At 34.4% G+C, this 10,513-nt stretch overlaps 1 protein-coding gene across 1 annotated transcript in view; it reads right to left on the bottom strand.

Moving 5' to 3' along the window:
- The window catches only part of MS3_00008033 (uncharacterized protein), a 76,784-nt gene extending 72,508 nt beyond the window's left edge, over window positions 1-4,276 (bottom strand). Inside the window, exon 1 of the mRNA XM_035732499.2 lies at window positions 3,722-4,276. The gene's annotated coding sequence lies outside the window, so the exon portion shown is untranslated. The remainder of the gene's footprint in view (window positions 1-3,721) is intronic.
- Between the last annotated feature and the right edge of the window lie 6,237 nt (window positions 4,277-10,513).

The raw sequence follows: 10,513 nt of genomic DNA on the forward strand, positions 1-10,513 counted from the left end.
TATTTACTCGGTCAGCCATGTGCTCCACTTCAAGTTGCCACATCAATTTAGCATAGCGAAACGCCAGGTTAGAAGTTGTAACAATACCAGTGATAGTAGATAGGATTCGAGAAGGAAGAGTGAATTGCTGGGATAAAAAAGTTTAAGATAATTTTAAGACTTAGGATCTAAGGGAAAGCGCCTGAGCCATTTTGGTCGATTCTGGTTTATGTAACTCAACATCTTCAACAGCCGAACCTGAACTAGGTAGTCTACGCCTACTAGCACGGGTAATGTATAAATGTCGATAACTTTATGGACCGAGGTCGCATTTTGGTTTGGTTGGTCCAACCTAACCCTACACCATCTAATACCGAGCATCCATTTAACTGATGATTCAGTCTAAATAATACATATTTGAAGTGATGTCAATATTTGGCAAGTTCTACGATGCGCAAACTAACCAGACTGAGACATCACAAAACGGGATAAAGCATTAGTTCAATGGTTCTTAATCTGAAACGATGCTACATATAACGTCAGTCCATGATTAAATTTACCTGAGAATAGTGTAAAATTCTCAGTAAATAACGGTATAAATTTGACTGATCAATTTTTTAAACGTCAAAGATAGAAAAAAACACCATTTCATATTTATAAAATAAAATGTATCATGTATGGATCTAGGTATTCGGAAGTAACGAAATAAGTTATCAGTGGAAACATATGGTATGTCAATATTTTTGTGTTTACCATAATATTATATTTAATATTAGTTTAAGTATAAAAATGTTCCACATGTCATATGATATTATTCAGCAAGCTAATCAATTATGGAAGATCGTTTCACTAATCGTCTCACTATTAATAAATTCAAAAAATAATAAGAATTATTATTATTACTATTTTGGTTCACGCTACTGATGTCGACAGACATAAGTAATATGTACCACCAATCCAAAGTGGAATGAGTGGAGGCAGAAGGTTGAGAAAATCGAAAAGCAGAGAACGAGAACAAAGAGTGACCGATATGGAAACGAAAGAACAACGAAGTCTGAGACAATTGATGGATATTTTGCTAGTGAAGTATTTACTATATGGTTATCAGATTTTACCAAGATATTCTGTAAATATGCTGTCCTATTTGTGTTCTCGTTCACTACACTATCATTGTCATTATTTCATAATTGCATGTACTAATTATGATTATTGTTATCACTACGGACATTAGGTAGGGGAGCAGTGTTGTTTGTTCATTGTTCTAATCTATCAAGATGGTGATAAAAATGTATAAAATTCAATACAATAAGAAACCACTAGAAATTTGTGTATTTCTAATGATATTTATTGAATTTGACAGTTAAAAGTGCTTGATTTACTGTCATAATACTTAGGTGTCAAAACTGAAGTATTTGTCCAAACCTCTTATCAAATGTTATATATGATAGATTGTATTGTAACTAGTAATAGAATCTTGGACCCAGATTTTATCCTGTTCGAAACTTATCAGATGAAGTTACTTCCATCTAACTGTTGATTTTTACATTATGGCTCAAATCCAGTTCCTTTCGCCTTCGATTCCTAATAGCTACTAACTTGTTTAAAGGTATTTGTAGATGAACCAACTTAACAATAGATAAAAGAATTCAAGAATACAGTTCATTTTATAGATTTTCACCTACCAATCAAGTAAAGATCTAAACTACAGATTACTATTTCATATGTCTATAAAAAAATCTTATATGAGTAGTTTAGTAAGTACTTCGTGTCATTTAAATGCAGTATTCATTACGAACTGGAGTCACTTAAAGAAACAATGAGAGCTTGAAACATTGGACCAACACATGACTTCACATCAGTTTCCTGCTGAATATTTGATAGGATGGAAATATTTTTAAATAGCTCAACATAATTTTCATGTTGTTCATGTGAACTACTGAGAAAAACGATTAATCTATAAAAATGCCCGTTCACATGTTTGTTTTTGTACAACAGTTTACATGAAAGAAACTGATCCGTACTGATTTGATTCAGATTACGACTTAACTAGTAGATTTCAGTCTATCGAGATCTTAGACCACTATCGAAAACCTGGAATCATTGGACGGCCGTTTCGTGTGGGACTGCTTGGTAGTGCGTATCCACGATCCCACACGTGGGACTCGAACTCAGTACGCTCAATCTAGAGCGAACGCTTAACCTCTAGACTACCGAATCAGCATTCAACGGTGTTTCAATCTACACTAAGGACTAGACAAAAATGAATTGGTCACTACTCAGTGATAATGTCACAAGTATTGGCATTAATACAGCACCATTTCTGTCCAACTAAAGCACAATCAATTTGTTCCATCATACTTCTGTAATGGTGCTTTTTTGGAAATAGACAGAACAAATCTTGGAATTTTGTTGCAAAACCTATAAGGCATCACATTTTGATTTGTTTGATTTTATAGCATGAGATAATTTCACAATTGTACCTATTTCCGCCTGATCTAAGTTGAATTAAACGATTTGGTTGTATTGAATTTAAATGTGCATTGTAGTTTATGAACAATGCAGTGTTTTCGGGGAATCTAAGCATGATTTAATGCCTTTTAGAAAATAAGCTAGCCAAACTCAAGTGATTTGGAGTCTTTGCTAAAACTGCAACTTCGAAGTGAAATATAATATAATTAGTGTTTTAGAGTTGGCTATCAATTGACTGGAATTTAAGAAATGTCTAAACATTAGTCAATTTCAATGGTTAAGATCATGAGTCAGTTGAAGCTAGACCACCATGGAGAACCTGGAAGCACTGGACGGCCGTTTCGTCCTATTGCGGGACTCCTCATCAGTGCGCATCTACGACCTCGCCCCCCACGAAATTCGAACCCAGGACCTACCAGTCTCGCGCGCGAGCGCTTAACCATTAGACCACTCATGATCTTAACCATTGAAATTACTATAACATCCACAAAAGCCCATCTGATATTAGTCAATTTATTGAAGTACAATTCAAACAAAACAATCTTGTTCGTATCATAAAATCTTGGTTGGAAATGATGTAACTGTGAGCTAATTTCCAGATAAATAAAGTTCATAGTTATGAATGATAATGATGTCAGTCAGTTATACGGGACGTTGGACCTGGGATATCTATGCATTAGTTTCAGTTGTCACATCAAATCAGTACGGTGAGGTGTCAGAGTGATAGAAATGGTAACAATATCAGTAATACCAATAGTATTAGTAGGAAAGGTTAGGCGGATCCTAAGATCTGTAATTAACGGAAAAAATTGAATGAATGCATCAGAGCTATTATGACCCAACATTCCCAACCACTCGTTACGTTAATCACGTGGACCCCAATCAGATAGCTTGTTATAACGAAGACCATATGCAATCAACCAACCATATAAACATGTAACCGTTGGGCCTCATCTATTCTAAGCTAGCATCATACTTATGTAGTCAGTTTGCTCGGCCAGATAGCATCATTAGCCCTTAAATTTAAAGTGCAGCTCGAAACCAAGCACACGAATCTGTACCTGGTAAATGAGTTAACAAATAGATAAAAAATAATCTAAAAAGCCAAATATTGATCGTACTAATAAAACTGTCCCATTACTGAATGAGTTATTATAGAGCAAATACGTTGTAAACCAATTATCATCTATTTACTTTCCTTGTAAACTTTATTGCACAAGATTTAATGTAACAACCAAATCAATAAAAAGTGGTTATTTTATTGTCAACTCACTCTTCAATAATAAAAATATGGTTGGTTCGATTGAGATTTTGATTCAGTCCAACATACTTCTTTAATACAATCTACTTTTTTAACATAATATTCTTTAATCCATTCATAATGTACTGATAACATTAAATCAAAAGTGTATAAGATGAGAATGTATATCCTTTTGAGAAGAATATTCAGTGTTTGATCCAGAAAACAAAAATGACAGATATGAACAGATAGAATGGGAAAATAACACTGATAACTTCATCTATTCTATTCGACTAAGAATTATCGATACAGATCCATCATATTAATTGTTATTTTATCATTAATAGTAATCATCAATATGATTCTCTTCATTAATTTCCCAAACTTAGCATCACGTCGTGGATCGATTTGCGGCGTATAATTTTGTCGATTTTCAGTTCCACACTTGCTCACCAACTAACGAGCTCATAAATTTATGATAATGATATTTATTATTATTCATTTTCCTATTACCTCGTTTGCCAAGGTTATTTACACGTTAGGTATGCTTGCCTTCACTTTGTTGATATGTGTGTATGTAGGCAAATCAGACAAATTTTTCTAAGGGAAACTATCGTAATCAAGTTCATAAATAGAACTGTTTTTGATTGGTTGATTAATTGTCATTTAGTAGTTTGATTATCATTCTCTCCCCTAACGATCTAACCCCACTACCACCTACGCTTACAAATACAATCTTTTTCATAAATGTAATCGATTATCTATTGGATTAGGTTTTATACAATCAATTTGAGGGTCATTGGTTAGTTTTGTCAGATCAGCTAGAAACACTAACACAAATACATCCCTGATAGGAATCTATCAATCTTATTTCACAAAGTTTTATAAATATGCATGTATTATTGTATGACATTACTTGTCAAAGGAACGTAGCAACAAAATTATTAAACCTCGGTGTGTATGCATATATGTAATATCATGATTTGACCATCATAGGAGTCTGCTACAGATTTAGAAATTAATCAGATTTAAGACAGTGAAAACAACATATCGATCGCGAAATTTTATTCCATCTACCCTCATACGGTTTTGTCATCATTGATAAAGTTTTTGATTGAGAATATGGAGACGACAAAATATTGGACGTTGGCACGAATTTCATTAATCTACATAGTTGAACAGCATTTTGCCATTATGGCCAGTGTCAGTTAGTGATGAAAACCGTTACTTTAATTCATAACCTAAAATTTAAACTCTAAATCTTAATTTCTCATACTCATTTATAACCCTCTTTGGACCCTAATAAGTAAGAGAGTTACCTTAAGGTCACTTTAGCGTCCATAAATTATAGTGTTACCGAACTTTGTTGATTACTTTGGAAATTTCCTAGTATGAAGAGTCAAAACGGAAGATTTTCATAGTGCTGGTTTATTCAGTCTTCGGATTCTAAGTGAAATATATATTTGTTTTAATTTGTATTTGTGTTGCGGGTGTTTTTTACGCCTTATTACTCTCTTGGTCTTGATATTGTCGAATATATTTAACGCTGAACTATAAAGGTGGATCAATCTGAAATGGCTAAGTTGTTTCAAGATTACGGTGTATGTATCAAAACAATCTGTTGCCTATAGATTGTATTCTGAATAATTTCACTGGTGAAAATATCCTAAGCCATTTAAAAGGATGTGGATTGCTAGGACTATGATTTAGGGTTAGAGTTAGGATTAAGATACATAGAGAATAACTGTAAAGCATTATCAGATTGTGAAACCCTAAAGCTAAATCCTAATTCTAAATCTTAAAGCTTCAATGTTAGTCCTAGTATTAGGTATTATTTGCCTATCTTTGCTATTTTCTGTTTAATAGTTGAGATCATGAGTCAATTATAGCTAGACCACCATGGAAAACCTGGAAGCACTGGACGGCCGTTTCGTCCTATTGTGAGACTCCTCAGCAGTGTTTGGTTGAAGTGTTAAGAATTGTCAAGATGACCTAACGATCCACTTATTCTTACTTCTATAGTTTAGTTTAATCGTTTTTGTGGAAACTATCTTCTCTCCTGTTTCTCTAGTAATTTCTACAATATAATCCAGTATCATGTTTAGAATTTTTGTAAGATCATTTTTACCATAAGGGTTTACACTGTTACCTCTATATTCTCGTAATTTGTTCTACATATTTACAATATTTCTTATTTCAGGTTGCGAAGGAAATGAATCATGGATATAGTTAATACAAATGATAAAGGCAATTAAGTGTAACAAATTTAAAACCTTACTCTATCAACTTCTAGTTTTGATTATCAGGTTGTCTGAATCTGAAACTTTTGTTATTACTCATTGCCATTGATTGCTTTTATCATTAAATGTAAATGTATTCTAATGCTCTCACTGAGTCTTTGCCTCACTTTTTCTACTGTACTTTTCCTTTCCAAATTTCTTTACTCACACTGTTCTGCACGCTTCCCACAGTATCTGAAGTAATTATATTCCTTTCATTTCTTGAATTTTTCCATCTGTTTTGTATAAATTAACTTTTATCCAGGACTTGTGTAACTACATTTTCATAATTCTTAATCTTCTTTGACCAAGTCTTTATCATTTGACTCTGGTTAAAATTTGCCTTTATGATTTCATTTTGTTGTTGTGTGATTTTGAAACACTAAAAACAAGTCCGTGTTTGACTGAACTCAAGGTTAAGGTATGTCGTGACTGATTATTGCTAGTCTTAGACACTCTGTTGTCATAATTTATTATTCTATTTGATACTTGCAAGTAGAAATTTGATCCACTTTTGTTGGGAATATTCTTGTTTATTCTCAAATACTTAAAAGTTGTAGTTTTTAACCATTTTGTTGTTGTTGTATAGTCAGTTATTCTGGGTAACCAGAGTAACTTTTGACTGCATAGAGGGGATGATATTACTGAGGTAAACCTTGGTTTGTTGAATCGTTTTCTGCATGAGATTATGTAGAAGCGAGGGCAGGTGTACTTCTAGATCTATGACAAGACCTTTTAGGTGAACTTTCATATATTTGGCTCCAAAATTAGGATCTTTGTGAAGGTAGTCAAATCGGTTTTTCATATTGTTATGATAGTGAATCTGATTATAATTCAACCGCTCCAGTGGAAAAAAAAAACATTTTTTTACTGAATGACGTGTCAGAATAAATATAGTTTGAAGAAAAACATTAGGATATAAGCATAAAAGTTGAATTGTTCAAAATAAATGGATTTCATTGTAAGATAACGGCTAAGATTCCAGATAGAGTTGATAATGTGAGAAAAGCTTATTATTTTGAAAAAAGACCTGTACTAGATACAGAAATATAAGTGAAGTAGCACTACTACTTCTGCTAGTGGATGTTATAAACTATTTGATGAGTTAGATTGTTTGGATTGTGATCAACTTAATTAAGGGGTTGGTGACGATGAATAAGTGACGTAGCTAAATACACTGCAATTTTCAGGATTTCTCTACAGTTTGAAGACTTTATCTCAAATATCGGAAAGGAACGTAATAATATTTTTGTTGCACCTGTGTCTGGGTTAGTCCAGTTCAGATTCAGATTTGTGTAGTAAGGAGAGAAGGCCTACGGTTTATGTTATTCCTTTTCTAGTAGGTTTCTGTGATTGTCTAGTCTTCTCTTGAAAGAGTCAATTGAAGGTGAGAACACCACTGCTCCAGGTAACAAGTCACAAGAATTGCTGACTGTGCGAAAACCTGTATGCCACAGGTATTTTATTCGTTCTTGGCTTTTCGATTCGCCTGTTATTTCTTCTGAGATGTCCCAATCTAGTGATAAGAAAAAGAGAGGATATCTTAGGTCCCAAATCATTTCTTAGTATTCTATAAATCAAAATCAGATCACCTCTTGATCTGCGATAGGACAGAGTGAAGAGGTCTAGCCTTTCAGGTTGCTCTTTGTTAGGTAAACCCCGGAGTTTTGGAGTTGCACGGGTAGATGTCGTCTGTACTTTTTCCATGATATCCGAGTCGCCTTTTCAATGGGGCTTGCAGCCTGAACGCAGTTTTCAAGCTTAGTTCTCACTAAGGCTGTGTAGACTATAGTGAACATGATAGTATTTAACTTGGTAAATTTCCGTCCTGAATCTCATATGCTTCTAGACCTCTTAGCTGCCCGCAGTGGGCAGTGGTTTTAAGATCGTGACTCGCTGTCACTCCAAGATCCTTGTGAGACCGGACCATGAGTACCTACTTACCTTTGTATCTCCAAGGTGTAAATAGACACACTTTGCCGCATTAACCACTCTTTAGACTAGCCAATCACAATACTTAAGTCTTCCCGAAGTGCGCATGCACTTGTGTCTTCCATTATTTCTTGCCAAACTTTTACATCATCTGAGTATAATAATATTGGGGACTCAACTATACTTAAGAGATTATTTACATACAGTATGAAAAGTAAAGAACCTAGTACAGAACCTTGCAGTACTCCACTAAGTACTGGTCTCGATGTAGAGCACTTCAAATTTACTCTTACTTTCTTTCTACAACCTAATAGGAAATCCTTAAGCCATTTTAGGAGAGATCCGGCAGTGCCAAGATTTTCCAGCTTCAATAGCAGCCTATTTGTTGGCACCTTGTCAAATGCTTTGCTGAAGTCTGTGAAAACAAAATCCACTGATTTTCCATTATCTAGAGCCTTGATCAATTTCTCACTTGCTATAAGCGGGTTCGCTGTTTAACAAGTTGTTGGTTTCTACAAATGTCATTATGGTCTTTTTGATTATTCTTTCCAGCATTTTAACTACGACACTGGTGATGTTGACAAGTCTGTAGTTCGATGGAAGTTGTCTTGGTCCTGTTTTATATATTGGAGTGGCGATCGCATCCCTCCAATCTGTAGGTAACACACTTTAGTCAAGTGACATAATTAAATATCACAGAGAGGCTACAATATATTGAGCAATTCGTCTCAGGTTTTCAGGGTTTAGTTCATCCGATCCTGTTGACTTTTCCATGTCTAAGGTGCTAAGAACCTTAGGTACATTGTCTTGATCAAAGTGCACGATGAGCAGACGGTTGATTGACAACGAGCAAAAGGAGATGTATCCGAATTGCTCTGTATTTCTTTTGTTCAAGTATATGTGGCATTTACTTGTTAAGTTTTTGCTTATAGACTGTATTAGGGAAACAAGAGCTTCACTGTCAGAGCAGTGGGAATCAGTCTGAAGACATTATGAATAGTAGTACTATAGTTTCAAGTAGGCTTAAAATTTCATATGACATGTCTCTGGCTCAGTCTAATTAATGCGTTAAATTCATGTAAATCAAATCTCATCTAAGCAACTATAGTGCATAACTATCACATCTATTGTAAAATCAAGTATTTTATGATGCATTTTAGTCTGTTATAACAAAACAACATTATTCCATGCACTTGAAATATGAGTGGGCTAGAGGTCAAGCCTCTGCACATCATATTGAATGTTCTGCATTTCATTCCTGCGTGCGTAATCGTGCGTGCGCACCACTATGTAGTGGCATACTGAAATGAAACGACCATCCAGTGCTTGCAGGTTTTCAATGATGGTCTAAGATTAATCAGTCCATGATTTAAGTGAAAGTTAATGGTTTATCTAGGTGGCGATCCTCACAAACTATCTATAACTTTCAAACCTGATGGGTAACTGAATCAGATTGAGAAATTCATCTCAGATTTGCTTTCTTATTGAAGAGTATTTATCTTGATTTAAATGAACACTTCAATAGACTGGTGATGTCATAAGCACATTCTATTCATTCAAATATATAAAGTGATAGTGTGATATTTTTATGAAGTGATAATTGCTTTGTATATTACTACATACTTTATTCGAACCTAAATGTACAGTAATTTTCAAAAAGTGCACCTCCATCTACTGTCATCTAAAGCAGAACCACTCTTAGCACTCAGAGTGTGTTTTAAACAAATCCGGAAATTTATGAATTCATCCCAGAAAGTGTTTCAAAGTTCTATCATATGTTTTTGCATTTTGACTACGTCGCAGTAGATTATTTTATGGAATTGCTGCCACTGATGTGACTTCGCAGCAATGCACCATGGCCTACGTTTAGTGAATCTTTCATAACGAATAAGGCTATTAGAAGATTGAAACAAACGTTTTCGGTAAATGAGTTAGATGTAACATCCTACTCAACATATTTATATGCAGGTTGAGTTTTAAGATGGTGAAGCTACACGTTTGAGTTTTAAAGACGTATTTAAATGAATGTTAGATTTCTGTTTATTAAGGTGTGAAACGATAAAGAATTCTGATACAAAAGTACAGCTGTAAAGGTGGAGAATACATCACAGTAACTTCTGATGAATTCTTCTGGCATCACTTTAGCCTCAAAGTGATAATGAGATGAATGATTGTTGTGATCATTTCACACTCAACAGTAAATTCGTAGCAACATACTGGTATGAATATCGGGAAAATTATAATGAGGCACTAAATACGTTCGTTGGGAGCCTAGTTACCTTGAGGTTATCTGAAAACGGGTAAACTTTGTGATAATTGGTAAATAAATAACTAAAAACTGAATTAGTGGAATTCTGACCTACTCACTTGAGCTGAAATTTGTTATTTTCGAGATTCAAGCGTGGTTTCACTTCGTTGTGTAAATATAAAGTGGTGAGTGTTTGTATGTAATGATGATTTCTGGATTATCCTGAGCCTGATTCGGATCGTAAACACAACACCTTCGAGTGTATTCAGTACTTTCTCTCTGACTTGAGTATTGGTCCATTCGAGACTACTGAAGTACGAATTGGACAGTAACAATTCAAATGCTAATAATTATCACAACTACGTA

The sequence above is a fragment of the Schistosoma haematobium genome, chromosome 4 (assembly GCF_000699445.3).
Source record: "Schistosoma haematobium chromosome 4, whole genome shotgun sequence".
In the NCBI taxonomy this organism is placed as follows: Eukaryota; Metazoa; Platyhelminthes; class Trematoda; order Strigeidida; family Schistosomatidae; genus Schistosoma; species Schistosoma haematobium.